This window comes from Archocentrus centrarchus, chromosome 18 (assembly GCF_007364275.1).
Source record: "Archocentrus centrarchus isolate MPI-CPG fArcCen1 chromosome 18, fArcCen1, whole genome shotgun sequence".
NCBI lineage: Eukaryota > Metazoa > Chordata > Actinopteri > Cichliformes > Cichlidae > Archocentrus > Archocentrus centrarchus.
In genome coordinates this window covers 5542710-5563821 of record NC_044363.1, presented here as the reverse complement: position 1 = coordinate 5563821, position 21112 = coordinate 5542710, and the positions used below count along the sequence as shown (strand labels likewise).

At 43.9% G+C, this 21112-nt stretch overlaps 1 pseudogene; it reads left to right on the top strand.

The window, feature by feature from the left end:
* The first annotated feature begins 722 nt into the window (after positions 1 to 722).
* LOC115796614 (alpha-tectorin-like) lies at positions 723 to 20833 on the top strand (annotated as a pseudogene).
* Positions 20834 to 21112: the final 279 nt, after the last annotated feature.

The window sequence follows — 21112 nt, the reverse complement described above, 5'->3', positions numbered from 1 at the left end:
GTCTGTCGGCAGGGAGGCTGAGCTCAGTGTGAGGCCGGGTGTAGATGGTGGAAAATGGGGAGGCAGATGGGTCGCAGAAAAACAGTGAAATCCACATTGTTTTCCCAGGCTTGAATGATTACTTAATGGAAATCTGGCAGCGGCACCTGGGCTCCAGACTGAATGGCAGGTGAGTATCCTGACATAGATGACAGTAACACCAGGAGCAGATGAAAGAGAGTCTCTCAACCAGGGTATGAAGTTCAAAAATGATCAAACCAGGAGGCTGATCTACCACGGTAGTGGACAGGACGATCTGGCAGAGAAATGCAGCTACTCTCCGGTCCTTAGGCTACATTCACACCACACCCTGAAGTGACCCAAATCCGATTTTTTTTTTGCCCTCATACGACCGGTATCTGATCTTTTCATGACAGTCTGAACAACACAGATCTGATTTTTACAAATTCAATCCAGGCCACTTGCATATGTGGTCCTAAATCTGATACATATGTAGCCCGGATGGAAAAATGGGGATTAAATAAGCTTAATTCCTTTGGTCATAAAAGCAAAGTTAACAGGAGTGTAATGTACTTTGCATATAATGTGTATTGTGTAATGGAAGAGGAATAATGTTATGTAAATATAATGTTTTCTTACAAAGTTGCTGAATGTAACAGAGCTAACACTCTTAGTTCGTATTTTCTGAGTGGTCAGTGAAGGTGGTCTGTGCAGGTCTACCTGTTGTATTTGGCTGGGTGTGTGAGAGAGGAAGGAGAGGAGAAGAGAGAAAAACGGAGAACGGACGCAGCAGTGTTGGCTCGGAGCGCGCTAGCACACGATAAACTAACAGAAGAGAACTGACTAGTAAATACTATCCAGTGACTGTTAGTAGGAGGCGTTGGGAAACCGCCTGCCCGACAGCTGTGCAGCCGCAGACGACGGTGATTCAGAGCGAGGCATCAGCATCGGCGGCTAGCAGCTAACGGCTAGCAGGAGCTCGTCGTGGTGACGAGTGCCATCTTCTTTGCCCTGTCGGTGGCGAGTGGTGAGCGGAAACAGACTGCAGACGAGAACTGGTTGACTGTCGTCCGGAGGGGACGAGAGGGTGAGCTGGTTCGCAACGCGGAACTGTAAGTCAGACGTTTCTGGTGCAGCTATCGGTGAGTGAAGAGGAGTTTCGCCACTGTGCTGCAGCACACAACAATCAGGCCTGCAACGTTTGTGTGAATGCGAGCGTGTGTGTGGGGCCCATGTATGAGTACTGTTAAGTGACTGTGTATATTTGAATGACGGAGTAGTTAGAATTAACCCTTATAAGCCTAATCCATTCGGACTGATTGGGAAAAGCTAAGGTTGAGTTCAATATTTTTACTGGTATTATAAGAATACAAGTGTTTTAGTGTTTCATTTGTGTCTTACATTTTGCATTTAAAAGTGTGGTTTTCTATCTTGCGTTCACGTTCAGTAAATGTTCAGTTTTGGAGTTAAAGAGTCATCTGAGTCAGTGTTATTTTAAATAGTGTGTGATTTAAGTTTCTTAATAGTCATCACATCATTGTCCACAAGTGAACCTTCGTGGTATCCACTTTGCATCGGACCCACACCCCACCTAGTTTGGTCAATCCTGGGGTTCCCGGTCAGAACACAATATAAAGCGGTGGGGTGCTACACATATCTGATCTTTTCTAATGTGACCTGCGTCTATACGGCCAGGTCGCATTCATCCGACCAGCATGTCATTGATACTTGACAAGTGTCGCTATTCTGCGTCCTGATCAGTGGCGGATGCTGGTCTTTCAAGGAGGGGAAGCTCAATTTCGGCCTACATCATAAAATGTGTCGGTATTTATACGTAAATTCTTCCCTCCGTTCCTTTTCAAGAAAATGATCTGTGACCCTGTCGTACCAACAAGGCTTTTTTTCCAGGGACTTGACTTGTGTCCTCTCAATGGCCAGCAGAGCTAGGCTGCTTAAATGGCCTTGGCCCATGGTGTTGTGGGTGTAAGACTTGAGCCGCGTTAAACAGGAGAAGCTCCTCTCTACACCTGCAGATGTAGCTCCAATCGTTGCCACTAATGACAATAGTTTGTACACCTGAGGCATTGCACTGTCCAACTCCGGTCCACCACTTTCAAACTGTCTGCCATTATGTGCAGCTTGCTACCTAGCTAGGTCGCTAGCTGGGACTGGCGCGAGGCTAGTGTGAAGTGAATGAATGAATGAATGAATGAATGAATGAATGAAGTTTTATTGCCATGTGGGTGAACAAGTTCACACATTGGAAATTGCAGTTACAGAACACCATCCAAATACACAAACACAACACACATAGGGGGATATGTGTCCTTGGGTCATGCAGCCGTTTCTTACGGCGCTACCTTTGGCAGGAGGAGAAAACAACACATCATGGGGAAGTTAGGTTAAAAAAAAAAGTCATCTGGTACAGTGCTCAAAAAGAGCACTATACCAGGGTCCAAAAAAAACCACCTTAGCAAAGCATTTGCACATGTAAAGCAAGGACAGCGGCGGTAGGTGAGGTCAGGGCAGGAGGGGATGCAGAAGGAGACGAGAGGTGGGGGCATTGTGGAGCCAGATGCCAGGTTCCAGCGTGTGTCCGCCTGTGAGTGCTTTGTGACGGTGGAGGGGCTCAGCAGCACCCGCTGGACAGAAACTGCGATAGAAGTCAGAAAGAGTGATAGAAGTCAGTCTCCAAACACAAGCAGCTACAAAAACCCCACCAGAAATAGAAGCTCGATTTGTCTCTAGTCGTTTTTAACAAAGAAAATGCCGCTAAGAGGATTAGGAAAGTCTCCGGTTCAACTCAGAACAGAATGAAAATTTAAAAATGCTCCCACGGATGTTTACACCAAAAGATCGTTGATTTGCTCATTTCGCTGTCAATCAAAAAGGGATTCAGCCTCAGACAGATCATCCAATCATCATGCAGAAGCTGAGCGTCCGGGCCAGCCGAGGCCAGCCCACTGCCCCATAGACCCCCAGAGACGCTGAGCGTCCGATGGGCGGGACAAAGCCCAGCATTTATCCAATGACTCGTCTCATTTCGCTGCACTCTTTGCTTCGCTATTGAACTCTGTGGACGCTCAGCATCCACACTGTTTAAAGCACTGTGAAGCTGCGGGAATGAGTGAGAGGAAAGCCGCGTCGTTACCAGTGATAAGAAGCTGATTCTGAACAAAAGTTGAGCACGTTGTAGCGCACATTTTGTCAATGACATGTACACACAACAGTATATATCTGATCACTTATTTTTCGACATTTTGGGGGAAGCTGAGCTTCCCTTGCAGTCTTAGAGCAATCGCCTGTGGCCCATAGGGGCCTAAAATATTTTTTAGCAGAGTGTAAAACATTTTCTAGTGTGAATGTGGTCAGTTTAACAATTAACCTGTGCACGAATCATTGTTGGGATTATTTTATTTAATGACTGATCTCTGAATCTGTACGGTGAGTTGAGAGCTCTCATTGTGCAGACTGATATTGGAGAGCTGTGTGAGTTCATGTAGCACACACACTCCAAGAACCAGAGCTGCACCCTGTGATTTACCTTTAAGGCATCTTCAGAGCTACAGAATGCTGCTGCTCAGGTCCTGATGAAGACGCAAACATGTCAAAGCTGATAAACAGTCGGAACACATTGTAAAGAATGTTTAGGTGCTTCACACAAAACCGGCATCTATGGCATGAAGAACTTTTACATACCGACACAATCAAGAGGAGTGTTTGTGCTGTTGTCCTGGTTGTGTAACAAGGTGCTGAAAAAGCATTCATCAGTGGAAGCTTTCTGTCAGGTAGCTCCACTGTAGCTCCACCCCTCTTCTCCTCCTGGGTGTAGACAGCAGTGAGGATGCAGATAAAGAGAGACGGACAGAGAGAGCAGCGTCCTCCTCGCAGAGACACCAACAGACGGGTCCGTCCACCTGCTGCAGAATCATCAGAGACCCTCCTGAACACCAGCCTTCATCCTCCTCATCCTCCATCAGAGCTACCAAAGGTAAGAGGAGCTGCACACCTGTACTCTTATTCTGCCTCTTGTAATACAGCAAGACACACACACACACACACACATTTCAGAGCTGAACAACACAGTGTTAAACTGCACAAGCAGAACAATAAATACGCAGAAACAGGCAGAGATCCACATGCAGCTCTCTGGCTTCAACAGAAGAAATTAAAGACAGAGGAAGGAATGCAAATAAACACAAACTGCTTGAGGACAAACTCCACGATCCTTCTGTGTGAAAATATATTTCAGTGTTTGTCTGATACATAAAGTAATGCAGATGTTGTGTTTTTCCAACATTACCAGCTGGTGGTGATGTTATGACAACTTTGCTCAGTGGTCACAGAGATTTTTCTGTAATGTTACAAAAACATCACAGAAAAAACACAAGTGTGATGTTTCACTAATGTGATGTTTTATATAAAGTTGGGGCAAATTTAATGTAATGGGTCATTTTCATAAGATTTTTCTAACGTTGCTGTGACGGGGCTCTGTGTTTGTGTCAGTGTGACATGAACCATTTCAAACTACAGGAACTGGTTTTTGTGCTCCTGTTTTCAGCAGAATCAAAAAGTGAGTCCCTTCACTCACAGCACAGGTGTGTTTTCTACAGACACACACAGCTCATTGTTGTCAAGGCAAATTGCAAACTCTGCATGTCAGAAAAGAAATAATGTTTGGTATTTATAAGTCTGCATACTAAGAATAAAATGAAGTTATTAAATATTCTCTCCACGGTGAAGACTTCAGACTTTAGGTTGGGAAAATGAACTTGGAAACATTTCCAATAAATTTGTTTTGTTCTATTTTAGAGAGAAAAATCTGTCAAATGAGGAATCAGATTATACAGATTCATAAAGGAGCGTGGAGACATTTAACCAGCACGATGACAAATGCTTTTTAGTGTGTTTACTTGTTGTTTGTTTGTGTAATAATATGAAATGTACAATACTGTTATAATTTTATGTAACGAACAGCTTTCTGTTGAAAAAAAATGTGTTTTTCAGGTTTTTGCCAGCTGATTGGCTCCCTCCAACATGCTCCGCCCCCTGCTCTGCCTGTCTGCTCTCATTGCACTCACAGGTAAAAACACACCTGGCAGCCATTTTGAAATTGTCCTCACAGTAGCTGAGTAGCAACAACACAACCAAAGAGGAAACAGCCTGAGGAGCAAAGAGTGACGATGAAGAAAACTTTAAATCTGACAAACATCAGCAAAGTTTAATGGGTTTTTTCAAGACTTTAAGTCAATTTTTACAATAACAGAAATATATAAAAGCCAATGAATAAATGCAACAAATTAAAGAAAAATGAACAATCTGCTCCAGTCCTCCAATTAGAAGATCAAGGAGAGAAAACACTATGTTCAAATTTTGCACAGAAAACAACAACAAACCAAGTAGGACACCAACAACATCACTCATGTAAAATTTAGCCTTTAACACAAACAGCTTTGCCTCCACTGGAACTTCTTTTTAGAGAACTCTGACGTCTCCCCGAAATATTTGAATCTCTATGTGACCAAACACAGTGGAGCAGTGCTCCCTCAGCCTCTGTGTATTTACCAGATCTGGTTAATGTTCTGATTTACAATCTGATGAGATTTTACTTTGCAAAGACTTCCTGCCACCATGAAGCTCAACATGTGATCAGAGTTCAAGTCCAAGAGATTTTTTTTTTTCCTGTTAGGCCTACCTACAATATATTCTATAAACTGGTGATCCTGTAGCTATTTGTGCTGAACTTGTCCCCTAGAGAGGTGTTTTTACCAAACTTACCTCCTCATGAACCTAACACCATGTTACAAGATCTGAAATTAGGTTATTAGGTTACTAATCCTGTCTTCTAGAGTTTAGTCCTGTTGATTAGCAGAAAATAAACAGCGTGAGAGTCTGGACTGAGTGCATTAGAATAAATCTTCTCTCCATATAACTAATGAATCATTATGATCATTGATCATGAATTTCAGATTTGTTCATTCTTGAACACAATGTGCAGTAAATCCCTGCATTTGCATTTTGTTGCAAGAGTGCAGAAAGCGTCAGAAATACATTTGTAAACAGAAATTGCTGAAAAAAAAAAAATCTGATTACTGTGTGATCTGCTGCTGAACATTTCCTCTTCAATCTGATGACTTTGCTAAACAAATACATCACTTTAACTTCATAATCTGTTTTTTGAATTTTTGAAGTTTCCCTACACCTCTGCAGTTCCAAGATATAAAATGAATGCTTGGTGCAGAAAAACTATTAAAGCCTGAAATACCTTCTAGGACAGAGGTCCCCAACCACTGGACCCCTGACCGGTACCGGGACGAGTACCAATAACATTATTTCCCTTTTACTTATCTGAGGCTGAATGATGTTTTATTTTGAAACATTGACGGATCCTCTCCGTCTATGACTCTCTTGATGTGTGTTAATAAGATGCTTTTCTCAGTCACGTGACAGTCACCGGTAAAATTAAAACCCCCAAGCTTCATTGGTTCCCGCACCTGTCTAACGAAATAGGTTGGTTGACCTACGTTACGCTCCTTTAAATATTTTAGTGCTCAACTAAAGTAGAAGAGCGCCATATAGACCCTTTTATTGTTTGTAAACAATGATGACGTAGGTAGCGATGCACGCATTTTAGAAATGGAGGTATGGCGGAGTTCAAAAGCGTTTCAATCTAGAGAAGGGATTATCAATGAAAGATCGTGAAAACTACCTGCAAAAATTAATTCTGACCACCAGCAACCGACTCCGATCTCTGCGGTACGTTGGCAAGTGGCCCAGTATCCGAGGGCAGATATATACGTGTATTTGGTGGAGAAACCCAGCGTATACACTGGAGAGAAGTTAAGATAAGATAAGATAGTGTTTATTTGTCACATGCACAGTTATATACAGTACAATGCACAGTGAAATGTATTTTGTACCTGCAACCATATATACACACACATATAAATAAGAAGAATAAAAATAAAAATAAGTAATTTACACTATACTCTATATACTATACACTATACACACTTTTACATGGAATTATAGATTATAATATTTACATTGTGCAATAATAGTCCAGTTAGGGCTCAGAGTTGAGCAGACGGATGGCTTGTGGGTAAAAACTCTTCTTCAACCTTTCAGTCTTAGTCCTCAGGCAGCGGTAACGCCGGCCTGATGGGAGCAGGGAGAAGAGAGAGTGTCCGGGGTGGCTGGGCTGTTTTAGGATCTTCATGGCCCTCAGCCTGCACTGCTTGGTGTAAATGTCCTGCAGGTTGGGGAGGGTGGTTCTGATGGTCCGTTCAGCTGAACGAACCACCCTTTTTAGGGCCATGAAGTCCTGCTTAGTGCAGTTTCCCATCCAGGTGGTGATGCTCCCACGCATGATGCTCTCGATGGTGCAGGTGTAAAAGTTCCTGAGCACCTTGAGTGGGAGCTTGAAGTCTCTCAGCCGCCTTAGGAGGTAGAGACGCTGTCTGGCCTTCTTCACAGTGATGTTAATGTGATGAGTCCAGGACAGGTCCCGTGAGATGGTCACTCCCAAGTATTTGAAAGTGTCCACTCTTTCCACCTCAGCACCACTGATGAGAAGTGGATGGTAGTCCCTCTGCTGCTTCCTGCTGAAGTCGTCTGTGGATCTGTCTGGCCGGTATGCGAACTGTAGTGGGTCGAGGGTGGTGGGCAGTGAGGAGGTGATGAATGTCTTGATGAGTCTCTCAAAGCATTTCATCACCACAGAGGTGAGTGCTATGGGCCTGAAGTCATTGGGGCTTCTGGGGTGTGGTTTCTTTGGGACAGGGACTATAATGGACTTTTTAAAGCAGGTGGGAATCACACACAGTTTCAGTGAGAGGTTGAATATCAGTGTAAACACAGGTGCCAGCTGGTCAGCGCAGGTCTTAAGGATACGTCCACTAATACCGTCTGGTCCAGCCGCTTTCCTGGTGTTTACACTTCTAAATGCCGCTCCGTCACAGTGAGTGTCTCCGCCCCTCCGGCTGGGAGCCCAGCGGGCTGTCGGCTTCCCGACTCGAAGCGCACAAAGAAGTTGTTGAGTTCATCAGCCAGAGAAGCATCGGCACTCACCGGGGGTGTGTGTGGTGCTTTGTAGTCCGTGATGGTGCGTAGTCCCTGCCACAGTCCCCTAGAGTCAGACTGTTGTAGTTGCTGTTCCAGTCTGCGGCCGTAGCGATGTTTTGCCTCTTTCACCGCTCTGCGGACGTTGTATAATGCAACCTTGTAGTCCTCCATGTTCCCAGAGGCGAGGCCGGAGTTGTAGGCGGCAGTGCGGGACCTCAGAGCGTCGCGGACAGATTTATCCACCCACGGCTTCTGGTTGGGAAAAGTCCTGATGGTCCTCCTAAGTGAAGTGTCATCAACAACTTTCCCAATAAATCCCACAACTGTTTCTGTAAACTCCTCGATGTCTCCACCCGCGCTGCTGCGAAACATGTCCCAGTCGATTGAATCCAACGCACCCTGCAGAGCGGCCTCTGTATGATCAGACCACCGTGTCACTTCTCTCACAGCAGGGGGTTCCTGCCTGAGCCTTTGTTTGTATTTCGGAATGAGAAAGGGCGGAAGAGGCTTTGCTTTGTAGCCATCTTTGAATGGAGAATAGCAGTGGTCTAGGGTCCTCTCTCCTCTGGTGGGGCAGTCGATGTGTTGAATCAATTCCGGTATCACCTTTTTCAAGTTTGCACTGTTAAAGTCCCCGGCTACGATGAGAGCCGCATCACGCTGGTTAGCCTGATAGGTGGAAATCGCCTCATGTAGCTCGGATAGTGCAGTGTTTGTGTCCGCCTGAGGTGGAATATAGACGGCGCTGAAGATGACCGAAGTGAACTCGCGGGGCAGGTAGTGGGGACGGCATTTCAGGGTTAGGAGCTCCAGGTTAGACGAACATGATTGTTTCAGAGGGACAACATTCCTACTGTCACACCAGTTGTTATTAATCATTAGGCACACACCTCCTCCTCTTGATTTTCCAGACTCACTCGTTCTGTCCGTGCGATGAACACTGAAGAACTCCGACGGCTGTATGGCGTGGTCCGGTATGAGGGGGGTCAGCCATGTCTTCGTGAGACAGATGATGTTGCAGTCCCTTATGTCCCTCTGAAACTGTATCCTGGCCCTGAGTTCGTCCAGCTTGTTATCCAGTGACTGGACATTAGCCAACAGGATGCTCGGCAGTGGCGTTTGGTGCGCTCTACGCCTCCGCCTCTTTTCCCTCGGGGCCTTGTCCGTGACCTGGGTGCTCCGTGCCCTCCTTTGTTTGAGCTGGCCTACTGGCGCAGGATCTCCTGGGGCCAAGCCGGGTCGAGAGAAAAAGGTGTCAGAATACAGCCAGAGTGCTGTATTCTGATATTAAAAAGAGTCTGTCTGTCATACGTGATATGACACAGAGCAGGCGGAATTATGAAGTCGAAAATTAAAGCTAAAGCTAATATATACAGACAAAGCGTAGGAGCAGGTATGATGGCTGCTGACCTCACCGGCGCCATCTTGTAGTAACCCTAAGTTGCAGCGCATATAAGTCACTGGATGCTTACAATTATGTCGTTTGTGGCCATGTACCGAACATCAAATATCATGACACAGACTCGGACTTTGCATGCTGCATGAGTACTTCGTCAAATTGTTTTTCTAGCTTGTTAAGAGTTTTCCGGCTGCAGATATTATTGATTTACAATGAAAAAAATATATACTGTTCCAGTCACACTGTGAGACTTGCTCAACCATTCATATGTGAGTCTGCTCAGACTTTTGACTGGCACTGCATTTTGTAATCTATAGTGGGATTAAATATTAATTTAAAAATCAGGACTCTCAGTCCAGCGATGCCTCACCTGTAAATAGCCAGCCACACTACAGTTTAAAAGCCAAATAGCCTACCAGCTAATACGTTTACTTTGGATACCTGACATCCTGGTATAAACAACGGAAGATAAATAACTTTACCTGATATAAAATGGGAGCTTCAAACATGAGCATTTCTGATCGTATCCTCAGTCCTGATCGTGTCCTCTGTCTAATTTTTATGAATACATTTGATGGCTTGCAACCACAGACGCCTCCGTTTTCTCTCAAACAGCCGAGATCCCGTGGGATTCGGTACAACTAAAGTCCAGTTTTGGTAAAGTAGAAATTCTGACAGCCAAACACGCAACAGCCAGATATTTTGATGCTGATATCGCTTTTAAATCACGTTTAAATGCTGCGCAGTCTCCTCATTCTTATTGATTTGAATAGAGTAGCAGTTCACTTCTGTTGCCAAAATGCGCACATCCCTTGATGACATAGGCTGTAAAAGGGTCTATAAGAATGAGGCCATTCACCATTTCCATTTAGCAACAGGGGGATAGCAGTGAGTCAGACCCAGCCTTCAAGCTGACTCTCCGGCGCACAGCACCGCGGCTCTGCAGCCACTCTCCTGTGAAATCAAAGCTTGTATTGGTGTGTGCTGAACCCAGCCAATCCACAAGCTAGCAAAAATGAGCAGCAGATAAACAAGCTCAGGGCTCACTCTTATTCAGCGTTATGGTGAGTTGTATATTTCATGCGCTTTATACAGTAAAAATTGTCTCAGTCGAAGTCGCACAAATCGGATTTTCACTAGTCGGATGGCATCTGCAGGTCTCGATTTTTTCCCTATGTTAATTCCAATGAAAATAGCACCTAAATCAGTAGGATATTCTGCTCCCATTGTCCCTGATCCAACACACCTGAGTCAAATATAGAAGTCATTAGCAGGACTCTGGAGGAGGTAATTCAGCCATTTGATTCAGGTGTGTTGGATCAGGGACACATCTAAAACCTGCAGGACACCGGACCTCGAGGCGTGGATTTGAGGATCCCTGCTTTAGTGTCTATATCAGTTGATTTCACTGGAGACAATCATGGCAAGCGTAAGATACAAACTCACACAAGCAAAAATATGAGATTATAAAATTTGCACAACCAAATCCAGAGATGAATCAGAAGCAACTGCAGCGAAATTCGATATTAGACCCCAAACTGTCAGATATTTTGAAGAAACTGATTTTATCTGATTTACACTTATGACGAGATTGTATTTACTTTTTTTAATACACTGGATAAAATTCCATGGGGCATTTGAGCCCGACTGAGGAGGTTTCTACTGTATGCATGTTTTTGAGGTGTATCTTATTTTGGAGGGATGTTTAAACGTTACCATGGCGACCAGAGAGCTGATAAAAATAAGCAGAAGACGATGGATGGCTATTTAAGTAACTACATGATTAATTTAAATATAAATTATAGAAAACGTGAAAATCCAGGGGATCAGTTCGCTCTAGAGATTGAGTCAGTTGCAAAAGTTTGTTCATATTTACTTGTATCCACCTTTTGAATGCCATTTATCTTTTCATACCATCCACCAATAGCCAAATTGTTTTGTTTTTTTTAACCTTAAATATACAGAAGTCTCATAATACTCTCCTATCCTGCCATCTTTGTTTCAAAGAACTCCTAAATAATGATGTTAAAGTAAAATTTTTAACTGGTGAACAAATGCTGTTTCATCCCTTCATGAAGTCCATATTTCAACCTGCAGCTTTCCCTGTTTGTCCAACCAACTAACAGACTGTAGCTCTCACCTCTCATGTGTCTCCATGTCTTCAGGTGCTCAGACATTCACTGGTTCTTCAGAGATGAACATCAGCTCATGTCCCATCACGTATTATGGACACAAGTATGAACGGCTCTATGTGAGTAGGATGCAGCCTGTTTAGTCTCCACCTGCAGCAGAGATGATGTTTGCAGACTGAGTGAAGATCAGCAGTTAATGTCAGCAGTTCTGACACCAACAGTTCAGCTGTAAATGACACAAAGCACAAAACATGTTCATGTTTGACTTCTTGTGTGTCTGATTTTCCACAGGTGGAAATGTTACCGTCTGTTTCACCGGATTGTTCAGCCCTGAAACTGGAGGCGACTGTATTGTGGCACGTTCACGTGAAGCAGACTCATTTACCTTTAGGACATTTGCAAGAAATTCTGCAGCTGAAAATTTTTTTCGCGGAAATTTACCAACCATTCAGAAGAGTTTGGAATGCTATGTTCAGTTCTGTTTCTTCAGCTCTGGTGTGAGTGTTGTTCTTTATCACAGAGTTCAATCTGACTTTTTCAGTTTTCACTGTTTTATCATAAAATTTAATGCATAAACACCAAAGCCAAAAATAAACCCTGAGGTTTTATCGCATCAAACATTTTCTGAAAGCTTTTAGAGGAAACTTCCTGACAGTGTCTGAAACGTTTCTGTTTAGTCTAAACAGAATCTTTTGACTCTGATGAACTTTGGGACACAAGCAGCTCTGCTTTTGACCAATTTAATCAATGGTTCAGTGGTGAGTCTCTGTTTATGAACAAGTATACGTGTGTTAATAAGATGTGTTAAATACTTTATATCTAATGCAAACATTTTGCTGTTTTCATCTTATTGTGTCTGCACTCAGTTGTCTCCACCTTGTGGTCGTAACATTTATTTGTGTTTGTTTCTCTTTAGGTGTATGAGCTTCAGGTTAATGGTGCCACAGTTGATTCAGTGAATGTTACTGTCACATATTTCTTAGACATCAGTGGATGCAGTGGATGTTTGTGTTTTCGATCACAGTTGTTGAACTCATCAGTGATCTGTGTGTTTGAACTAAAATAAACCCTCCTCCATCCTCAGATGTTCGGTATAAACCTGGCACAGTGATCAGCTCTCCAGAAACCTGCTTCCATCTCAACTGTTCTGACACAGCAGTCCTCCACACCTCTGGCTGTGGTCCCCTGGAGCGTTGTCAAGGTAACAGCATGTAAATATGTCCTCTATGCATTGAGAAGAAAAGCTGTGACAGACTCGACAGAGATTGTTTTTTTTATTATTTATTCTTTAATCAGTGAGTTTTTTGGAGGTTTTTCAAGATGGTGCCACAGTAGGCAGCTTGTTACTATAGCTCCCAGTTGTTTCTCTGATGTTTTTAAGCTATTTTTCCGACTCTCTGGGTCGTGTTTATATTGGATATCTAACCCGCCATAGTTTTCAAACTTTATTGTGTTAACTGTTTACACCTCTCCCTCAGCCGACACTACGACAGCTTGTGAGGACATTCTCACCACCATCTCTGTTACAGATGGCACATCCACAGTCTCTGATTATTATCTCCAGGGATTTCAAACATTCCTCATCTTCTTCCACTTTCCCTAACTTTACCCAGTATGTTAACTGCCAGACAAGGGACAATAAAATTATAGACTTTGTCAGTGACATTTTTTAGGGTCTCCATATTCGTTTTGGCTGAAGATTCAAACCCAATTAAGTCCAAAGTTTCCAAAAAAAATCACTGGGATGAGCAGGTTTTGGTGCAGGCTGTTCATTAGACATATTAGGTACACACAGCACAGACAAAGACCCAAGCACAGACACTAACAGAGTTAAGATTGAGATACACACACAGAGACAGAGAAGAAAGAATAGAAGAGAGAAACACAGAGACTGAAGCCTCTTTCCCACCAACAGGGTTCTGGAGCTGGTGCCTTTATTTGAACCTTTAGGCGAGTTTTCCACCGCGGAAGCACTCGGTGCTCGGCCGAAAAATGGGTTCAACTCCGGCCCCACAAACTAGCTGGTCTCGAACCAAGAACGCGTGACGAAAGCGGCAGAAGGGCGTGACTCTGCCGTCTCAACATCAAGTTTTCTACCATATTACATGTGTATTATATGAGAAAAGCAAAGCGATTTTCACGGCTGTGAATTAGGTTGGGCTCTAAGGCTGAACTTGCTGCTTTGTATCAGTTCATATCACAGATAAAAGGACACAAAGTGCGTACTTGTCGTCTTGCTCTAATCTCTGTCTGTGTTTACCTCTGTGCTGCACACAGATGCTGCAGTAGTTTGTTTGGACCCTAAAATGTATTTGCAGCACAAGAAAGGGGAGCGTGTTCTCCCACGTTTGTGCGCTTCGGCTTCCGTGTCCAGACGAGGACCCGCCCACGCTCATACGTAAAGGAGGAGTTCACAGAAACGTGGGCCCGCTCCTAAGGGTTTCGCCAGTTCATTGGGAACAGCAGAGCACTGGCACGCGAACCGGTTCCTCAGTGGTGGGAAAGTAGCATATGTGACATTTGGAACATGCAGCTTTTACTCAATAGTGCCTTTCGCTTATACCTTTTGGGAAGAAAAAAAAAAAAAAAAAAAAAAAATATATATATATATATATATATATATATATATATATATATAATGTATTGTAACGTTGTAAACACACTTCCACAGTCGGCGATGTTCACAACAAAGGTCGTCTTTATTAGCAGAAAAACGGCTGCTGTAGGCCACAGCCACGCCAACCACAACTACAACAACGGAACAGCAACACACACACACAGGCAAGCTCTCGGTCTTTTCTCTCTCTCCATGCTGCCTTCACGAACCTCCCGAACAGTCCGAAATCCCACAACATCAACACGCTCTCTAACTAAGAGAATCGCTACAGTATATATATATACATTATATATATATATGTATATATATATACATGATATATATATAGATGAGATGAGATGATATTCCTCTCTCCTACAGCCTCAATTGCAACTACATGTAAACAACCAATTATGCAAATTAGGTGATGATGTCATACAGTGACTTTTAGGATAGCCAATAGCTACTTTCCTTACTGGGGAGTTGGAAACAGTGTTTGATGCGTTTCGAACATCCGCTTACACGGTAGGGTTTCAGAAATGATCTGCGTTTACACGGTGACCCGTGAAATGATAAAAATGATGTAGTTCCCATGCCAGGCCACAAGTTGGTGTTGTTTTTTCTTTGCAAAGCTTGTTTATGCAAGACATACATATGTAGAGGGACACCGTAGGAAGTGCGGCAAATTGTTCATTATTTACAAAATGGCCAATTTAAGAGATTTTGTGTGGACTGACGATGAGGGTGGTTTGCTGCTACACACAATGCTGAATTAAAAACGGTAAAAACAAAGAAAAGCATAAGAAGAACCCGTGAATCCGCGAGAACTGTTTATCAATTTGCTCATGCGCGGAAAACTGTGGCAATCGCAACCATAGTGCGAGTCACCTGCTTTCAAATCACCCTGTTTTCAACCGTTTACACGACAACGCAGGCCGGTGCGTTTCTGAAATGCTCCACTCTGCACCCCATTTCCAAAGCACATCTTTTTCACTCCATTATTGTGTAAACGGGAGGCCGAAATGCATAAAAATGATGCCGTTTTCATTTTGAAACGGTGTCATGTAAACGGGCCTCAGTCTCTTTATCTCTTGTTTTCATCGCTGTTGCTGTAGCCTGGTTTCCCCATAATCCTTTGATGTCCTACCTTTGTTCTTTTATGCAATTAGCAACCCTTAGCCCAGTTTCTGTCACCACCCCACTCTCCCTTGTAGTCTCATTTATAAATATTCTTGTAGATGGCTCTGGGTTGGTTTACCCACTCAGACCCACTCTCTGTGTCTGTAAACCCACAATACACCGGTATAATAAGCTCATCTTAATGGGGACATCTTTTTCTTCTATACCATCCAAATATGTGGGGCTTAGATGAGTTCATGATCTATGAAGCTTTAAAAAAAGGACAAAAAATAAAGTTTTGTGGTCAATTGCCATTATTTTTTTCTGTCTGTGCATATTCATAATTTTTCTTCTACATTGGCCATTTCAAGTGATGCGGAATTTATTGTTGGAAAAATTAGGTTAGACTTTTACATAATCACTGAAATGCTTTAGTTAGGGTAATTAGAAAGATTTGTATTTGGTGTAATTATACAGTTTTCTGTAATAGTTAGGGAGCAGAGGGAGTAAAGTTGATGAGTTTAAATACCTGGGCTCAAACATCCAAAGCAACACACTGTTTTGTGACAGAAGGAGAGCAGCAAGAGTGAAAGGGAAGATTTATACGATGCTATGATGTCATCTGAACGTTGGGGTTATTGTCAGGTCAAAGCACCAATGACAGTTGTGATTTCTTTCTTTATAAACATTGAATTGACTTGAATGTTCTGCTTCCATCAGCTGCGTGTTAGACACCACCTGCACTGTGACCGGCCCCACTGTCATCGACTTTCACGGCCAAGTTAACTCCATCCAGGATCGGTGTGCGTACTCTCTGGTCTCGACTCCATTGGTCCCAGACTTCCATGTTCTGGCGAACTTCCAGGAGCGGCGTCGTAAAGATGTGAGCTTGTTGGACAGTGTGACGCTGCGTCTGGACGGGCCGGGCATTTACATTCACCTGGAACAAGGTGGGAGAGTTCGGGTAAGCTGCCTACAGCCACAGTTGATGTGTCAGAGTGGAGTCTGATCCAGAATCCTCCCCTCTTCCTCTGCTGTGTCTCCTCATCTTTCTTCTCAGGGCCATTAGAAGCAGATTCTTTCAGTGGTTGTTGCTGTGAAATCAGCCTGTTTGTGTGTTTGAGATATTTCACTCAGTGTTTCCTCCACTTTGTCTCTCTGCTGTGATGCAGCTGAACGACTCAACGCTGACCCTCAGCAGCTCAGCTCGGCTGGTTCACGGTGTGGAGCTCTCTAAGGACCAAACTGGAGTCACTGCTAAGCTGTCGCTCTCCAACTTCACCGCCTCTGTCTTCTTTGATGGCTACACGGCACAGATCCACTTTACAGGTACAGAAAATAAAATGTCTAATTCATGTAATATAAACAGTGCTGATATTTATTGATCTGCTGTTTTCATCCAGTTTGAATGTTGATGCTGATCTGACTCCCACCCTGTCCTGAACCTGTGCAGGACCTGCTGCTCCATCTCTGGAGGGTCTGTGTGGAAACTCCAGCAGGTCTCTGAGTGAACTGAGGCTCTCTGAGTACAGCTCCACCAGGTAAGACCTCATCACAAGCTCAGAGTCCCTTTGACTGCTGCTGCTTGATGAATGAGTAGCAGATATTCAGTCTGTTTGTATTAATGAGCCTGAACAGGGAACAGTCCTGACCTTGTGTGTCGCCCCCTAGCTGTGAGATTCAGTACAACGACACTGCTGACAGCACGATCAACTGCAACAATGTGACTGAACGGTGAGCAGACGGATCCAGACAGAAACATCTGTCTCTGTTATACTTTGATCTCTGTGGTAAATTACATGTTACATCACATGTTTAACATCATGTGACTTCAGCACTTATGAAAGATAAACACAGCTGATCACAGATGATCATTTATTGTGTTTCATTTTTTGTTTTTCCATCTGTGGAACAGCTGTAACCTCCTGAAGGAGGCGCCCTTCACCTCCTGTAACAATGACATCAACCCACAGCCCTACATAACCGCCTGCAACAACACTTTGTGCAAATATCCTGCAGTGGACGGTCTCAACTGTCAGTTCCTGAAGGCCTACGCCAGAGCCTGCAGTCTACAGGGCAACCATACTCTGGAGAGCTGGAGGTCAAAGGCCGGCTGCTGTAAGACTTTATAATCATAATCAATTTCTAAAGAATTGAACTCTGGATTTTTACATGTTTCCAGAAAATCTGTCAGTGTGTCCCTCTGCAGCTCCTGAGGCCTTCTGTCAGGACAGGACCTGCAGCGATCACGAGTTCTGTGGTGAGAAGACGGTTGGAGGAGACACTCGCTGCTTCTGTCGGCCCATTTTTGCCTCCAAGTACAGATCGACGGACTCTTTGGGTACGACAGCTGTGACAACAACATGACAACAGGAATGAGATTGGAGGAAAACTTCTAACTGTGATTTTTCTGACCAATATTATGACGTTCAGGTGATCCAACAGTCTGCAGGGAGAACTCTGCTTCACTCACTCTGGTCGGTTGTCTCCTGGAGGACAAAGGCATCGACTACTCTGCCTTACACCTCAACGACCAGACCTGCAGGGGTCAGATAGGCGAGCTCACCCACATGGTGACCTTCACTTTCAACAGCAGCAACAGCTGTGGGACGGTGATCACGGTGGGCTTGACCTTCTCCTCTGTACCTTCTACAAGCAGCCAAAACTCCTCCAACACTCTGCTGAGCTTCTCCTGCTCTGCTCTAGTTTGGGATCTTCCTGTGGGTTTGGCTTCACCTTTGACCTCATGTTGATCATCTGTGACGTTTATTCCAGTCAGTCAGCTCCTGTCTGAGTGACACTCAAGGAAATATGCAAGTAGGAGTTCACACAAAAACAAACCAGCTTGGTCAACAAGCTGTATGTGGATGAGCTCAATGCACACACATGCAGTTGTGAGTCTAAATGAAGAAAACTGATTCAGTTCACTTTGGTATTAATAAATTAATCCAGGAACTGAGCTTGATTCAAATATGCAGCATCTGAAAAGGAGCAGGATCTTTTTTCAGTGTGAGCTGCATGTTTGACAAACCTTTACTTTCTTTAATGAGCTCATTTTAACAGCAGCTGAAAACTGTCACATGTTGAAGGTGCAAGAATGAACAAACTTGTTCAGTAATGTCTGATTGTGCGACCCCGCAGACCAACAACAGCCAAATCATCTACAAAAACACCATCAAGACCCAGAACAGCTCCTCTGCCATCATCACTCGCCAGGACCAAGTTTACATCGACTTCTCCTGCGTCCACACTCGGCCGGACATCAAGACTCAGACCTTCAGGATCAGAGACAGGTGTGTGGTGGCCATGACCTTTTCTTTGAATTGGTTTAAAATGTGAAGCTTTATGTTCATAATGAGGTTTGTGAGTCAAAGAAAGCTGAATTGTGTTTGTGTTCTGCAGCTTTGTGATCTAGCACATCACATCTGGAGCTTGGAACTACACTCTGACCATGAAGAGCTTCTCAGACGCCGGCCGCACACAAGCTGTGGAGTCCAGCACTGAAGTGCAGCTGAACCAGAAGATCTGGGTGGAGCTGAAGGCTGACGGGCTGGATGGAGGTACGGTCGCCTTGGTGACCGACTCCTGCTGGGCGACTGACCAGCCATCACCCACCAGCAGTCTGAGATATGACCTGATCATAAACGGGTGAGACAGACTCAGAGATTCATGTCCTTTTGATCGATCTCATGGACTCCTGAACAAAGAGTGTTTTCCTGTCTGTGAGCAGCTGTGCAAACCCTGCTGACCCGACTGTGGAGGTGGAGAAAAACGGAGTGGGAACCTCCACCTACTTCTCCTTCAACATGTTCCAGTTCACTGGGAGCTCTGGTAATGTCTACCTGCACTGCAAACTCCACCTGTGTCCCAACCAGGAGAACAGCTGCATCCCGGTAGGCCTCACTGCCCCACACACACACACACACACACACACACACACATACACACACACACACACACACACACACACACACACACACACACACACACACACACACAGCTCAAATGTTTGCTCTCAGCAGATTCAGTGCTGAATGAAAGGATCAGTGTGGATCTTCTAAAGTCTGGACTTTGTCTCTTTGTCCTCAGACTTGTAATGGAGCTGCTCGCAGACGCAGATCTGCCAGAGCCACATATGAAGGTGAAGCCTTGATCAGCATGACCTGGACTCATTAGGTAAGACATAGTCTGCTGTTTTCATTGTTCTGAGAAGTCTGCATGTTTGTGCAAATGTGCTGATTGTTGTTTATTTCTTGTGGAAGCAGAAAAGAGTTAAATTAAAAATGTTAGTCTGTAAGCTCACTGCCCACCAATGAGTTTGATGAATCTAATGAGCTGCTGAGAGAGTCAAATGTCCTGGATGCTCCTCTGTAGCCTGACAGTCCAGGATCAGGGTGAAGGTCCGTCTCAGGGATGGTACAGAGAGGACAGGAGTGTTTCTCAGCAGTCACAGTTTGGTCTGGTTTATCTTCTCAGATGCTTTCCATGCTGACCCGGACTGACTGACAGGCTGCCGACCTCCACGATGACCCCTGACTTCTGACTGGTCCTGATCCAAATCCTGGATGTGTGAAAGGTTGAGCTCAGTTCTGGCTGCTGTGAGGCCGTGTGGACTCCCACAGCAGGAATAAGCAGCTGTTTTAGTGGAAGTATTGTGAGGACGGGACCAAACTGTCGTCTCTGACACATGATGAAGCTCAGCTGATGGTTTCTCTGTTTGAACAGTAACTTGGTGAAGGGAAGACTGTGGGCTACATTCCAGTATAACCAAATGAATAAATCTGTGGTGAATCTAAACTCCTGAAACTCAACAATCAGCTCTCACTCACACTGTGTCAGATATTTTATTTGAGCTGATGGTACCGCCTGTTTACTTTCTTCATACAAATAAATATCTGCTCACAGGTCCCACATGTTCATGAGCAGTGAGGCTTTTTAACCAGAGGTATTTTTATTTCTGAGGTTGTAATTTAAGATGATTTAGGCATAAAGTGTCTGGGACCATGAAGGGATTTAAAAGTAATAATAAATATGAAAATTAGATCTTTAAGAAGGTGGTAACCATGGTGAAACATTCAAACCTGGTTTCTTATTTTTTGTTTTGTTCTCTTTGTAAAGATGAAGGTGTTTGGTGTTCTTTTTCCTTTTTATTTCTACCTGTCAGCCGACCATTACAGTAATGCAAATATGAGGAAATGGAAGCAGAGTCTCTGAAACTTGCGTGATTGCGTGCCAGTAAAGTTTAATGATTGGTTTATAGGTTTCACATTTGGGCTGCTGATTGGCCCTTTAAGGGCAGGGGGTGGAGCAGCTTTTACTTTCACTGTTACAAAATTCTTCACAGATTTTTTTCCCAGTTCTTTTACTGCTCTGAGATCAGTCTCAGTGGTGATTTAAAATATAACACCATACAAAATATTCTGCCTAAGTGAAGAAGATACGCCTGTTCCAGCTTTCCTCTTGCTCCTTCTCTTTTATTGTTTTCCTGTTTGTTCCAAAAGACCAAAATAAATAAATAAATAAAGGATGTGGGTAAAAACCAGCCTGAGTTTGGCTTCTTTCTGTTTCATCTCTTCCACTCACAAACTGTTCAGTTTAACTCCTGCTGAGTTTGTTGTGTTAGCCGTTTCCAGGTCCAAATCTTCCTTCAGTTCTTAAAATCAATCAAATATGGAGGCGCCGCTGAGATTTAAAAACAGTCCAAATTCTTTCAGCTCCAATAAAATGATCAGAGTGGCTGTTCACCCAACTGGTAAAATAAAGTTTAACATCCAGGAATCCATACAAAAAAAACTAAGCTAG